Below are 4162 nucleotides of genomic sequence, written 5' to 3' on the forward strand. Positions count from 1 at the left end.
GGTTTGATACTAGCAACCCAATTACTGTTTGGTTTGATACTAACAACCCAATCACTGCATGGTTTGGTACTAGCAACCCAATCAGTTCTTGGTTTGATACTAGCAACCCAATCACTAACCTTTTCATTCAGACGTAAACATGTGTCTTCTTCTCCTTCTTCTTCTTGGTTTATTAATATGTCATTTTGACTTTCAAAGACAACCTATTAAAACATCGGGAATACGCCAGGATCATGAATTTCTGGAACAACTCCACTTTCTTGAGTTGGGTTTGTAGGTGGTGACTTCTCTACTAAAGAGACACAGTGGAGTGTGACGCTAGAGTAAAGTTGATGTTTCTTATAAATAGAACATCACATCCATATATTGTTTGATATTAGTAGGAAGAGAAATTTGAATACCCAACATATTATACTTGACTGTAAGCACTAAATTATATATAAATTTGTCCACATTAATAACATGATATATGATATCAAGTAATTTAGAATATGTAGTATTTAAGGGTATAGTCGGACCTCTAGATAAATTTGCAACAAAAGAACTAACACCATTAACAATTTTTTACCCTCCATCATAGAAACTATTACTTGAGCTGCAATTGAAAATAATTAATGGATAATACCAACTAATTTGTGACATGTATTATAAAAGTGCGTGATGCGTATTGTAAAAGTGCGTGACCCGAATTGTAAAAGCTGAGAACTACACAAATCACAATTATACAATTCGCGTCACGAATTTTACATTTTGTGTGACGCGTATTCTAAAAATGAGAGATGATGTTTTTGTTACATTCTTTAAATTAGATGGGATTAAGAGAAAACATGAAAATGTGTACCTCCACCAAAATATTGGAAGGAAGTACACATCTTCATAATTTTTATTCCACCCATCTAGTTCAAAGAATATATCAAAAACATGACTCCTATTTTTACAATACGCATCACGCGAACTATACAATTCGCGTCACGAACTATACATTCGCGCAGTGGCGGACCCAGAAATATTTTCTCGGGGGGGCCAAATACATAATAACGTAGTATTTTTTGGCTATCAAATAAATGCATTTTTTAATTAAAATTTTACTCGATAATTACATAAAAATACTAATAAACACAATTACTAAATTATTCTTGTCCATGAGTCGGTACAAAAGAAGACAAATATCTTCATTACGTTGACAATACCAATCAATCAATTCAAGAAAATTTCCTTTATTTGATGAACTACTTGACTCATCATGTCCTCGAAAAGGTAATCCTTGCCTCAATAGAAAGCGTGTTACATCAAATATTGTCGTTAAACATGTGTGATAATTTATTTATATATCACGACCATGTGTACGTAAAACGTTTCTCACGTTATGTCTTTGATCTTAAAATGACTCAAATTGAATTCTAGCTTCATTATGACAACTATTTGAAGTTCTCATATGACGATTGAATCTTTCTAATGCTCTTTTCCAATTTTTGTACTCATCTCCTATAAATGTATCATCTACGTTTTCTCTATTTAAAGGTTTGAAAAGATAACACCAAAAACAAAATGATGCATCTTTTGATATGCTATATTCTAACCATGTATATTTCATCAGTAACATTAGACTTATTAGTAGGCTCATTAATTGATTGAGAAGACTCATGTTGGTCATGTGATGTAGAAGTACAAATTCGTTTATAGAACATCTTCATTATTCTATATCCTACATAAAATAAATGATTAAAAATAAATATGTGTCACAACCCCTAAATAAAATCTAACAAATACATTTATTTGTTGAAATAATTTAAAATGAATTTAAAATTAAGAAATATAAAATAATATTTTACCCTCATATTTATATAAATGGTTATTTTACCCTTATATTTATAAGTAATTTGTATTATTAATTATATTAAAATTAAATGTAGTTTTAAAATAAATAATAATATTATATGATTTTCATTATTTTATATATTAATACTATAATTATGAATTAGTTTTTATTTTATAAAAAGAAGTGTGAGATTATAATTATAGTAGAGCCAGGGGTTTGATCACCTGGCCTCTACTATAGATTTCAACTCCAAAACCACTCAGGCAAAGCCTTATTTTATAAACATATATATAATATAATAAAAGTTTTACCCTGGTTGGGGGAGGCCCGGGCCCCCCAATGCCCCCCTTGTAGGTCCGCCACTGCATTCGCGTGACGCGTATTATAGAAATGGGAGGCAATGTCTTTGATACATTCTTTGAACTAGATGCGACAAAGAGAAAGCATGAAGATGTGTTCTTCCTCCCAAACCTTGGGAGGAAGTACACATCTTCATGATTTCTCTTCCTCCCATTGGGGTATGCCCTACCCAGTGGGTACCCGTTGATTAGGTTTGAGTATTTTAAATTGAGTTCGATTCGAGTCGAGGATGGGTAGTGGAGAAGGTACCCGATTGAGCTTGGGAATGAGGTTTATATGAAATTCAAACCTAAACTCGGATACCCGACTATACAAATATTAAAAAACATTTTTTTGCTTATTACATCCATCATACTAATTACATCATTTATTCTATTTTTACCCACACTTCACACAAAATTCTTTTTCTAGTACTAACAAAATATTGATCTGTTATCACTCTTTATCCTCAACTAACACTATTATTTCTCCCTTTATCACTTTTGATTTTTAATACTTAATTTTTCTTCAATATTTATTATATATTTTCCTTTTTATAATTATAGTAAAACAAAATTACTAATTTTTTCAAAATTTACAACATACTTATATAGATAAATAATAAATTTCATTTATTTATTTTAATATTACTAGTTTTAAATTTAGGTATTATTTTATTATTTTATTTTTAATTTCATTTTAATACAATATATAAATTTACACTTCAATTAAGTAATGAATACTGTCAATCATAGTTTTGAAACCTGGCTCGATCATCAACCCGCTGAAGGGACTAGGTCACTAGGTTACTAGTTCAACTGGTGGGTCAATTGGTTCAACCAGTGTGTTTCTTATAATAATAAAGTAATACAAAAATAACAAAAATCCATCAAATTGTTTATACAATAATAGTCAAAGTAGAGATTAAAATTTAAAACATTATTTCGCAATTACAATATGTTCATTGTCTTTAGTAGGGACAACACAATTAAAATAAACATAAACTCTTATAGATTAACACTATTAAAATAAATATAAGTTACTAATTATTCGCAACACGTTCACACCATTCACCAAAATCATCTGGTTCAGGTAGGAGGTGGAGCTTGAGGTGAATGAAAGAGTTTATCATTATCAGTGTTTAGAACTAAAAAACAGTAATCTACCCACATGGAACTAGAAATAGATAAACCCAATAGGAATAAAAAAATGGGAGAGGGAACTGAGAGAGCGATAAGTGATAAAGAAAAAAACATTTTTTTTAAAAAATAGGATAAACCCGTTGGGTTAACCCGGGCTTCCGTATTTACGGTCCAACCGACGGGTTGACCGGGTTTAACTGAGTTGCTTGCATTTCAGATTTTTTTCATCAACCAAGCCTGGTTTGACGACCGGTTCACCGAGTTTTCTGGTCGACCGGGCCGAGTTTTAAAACTATGCTACCGAGTATTGATAAAGTTAGGAACGTTTTTATAAACTAGCATAATGTCCCTGCGTTGCAAGGATAAATAAAATTCATATTTATAAAGTTGAAATAGACAATACTCAAATTTTTGTCGTTGCCATCATCATTATTGTTTTTATCGCCTTCATCATCTTTTTCATCGACAATATTTATGGTCTGAACATGAGGGGCTTCAATGGTTGGGACAATCTAGTGATCGTCTTACTCCTCTCATTCAACGTTATTTTTGTTATTCATCAAAAAAATAAATAATATAACAAATTTGATAAGGAGACATTTATTTAACTTTTTTCTCGTTAGTTCACTGATTTTACCCTCATTTCTCGGTCAACAAAATATATCATTTCTTACCTAATAGACATGTCATATTACTAATCTCGTAACCTCATTTTTGCACTCCAATTATCTCAACAGTACCAACATCTTTTAATTTCACTTTTGACAAACCAACAATCTCATCATATCATTAACCTTCTCACATTAAATTCTTCGGTAGACCAACAATCTCATTCATATATTTAACAATAAATATTTATTGT

Source organism: Impatiens glandulifera, chromosome 6 (genome assembly GCF_907164915.1).
Source record: "Impatiens glandulifera chromosome 6, dImpGla2.1, whole genome shotgun sequence".
Taxonomy (NCBI): Eukaryota; Viridiplantae; Streptophyta; class Magnoliopsida; order Ericales; family Balsaminaceae; genus Impatiens; species Impatiens glandulifera.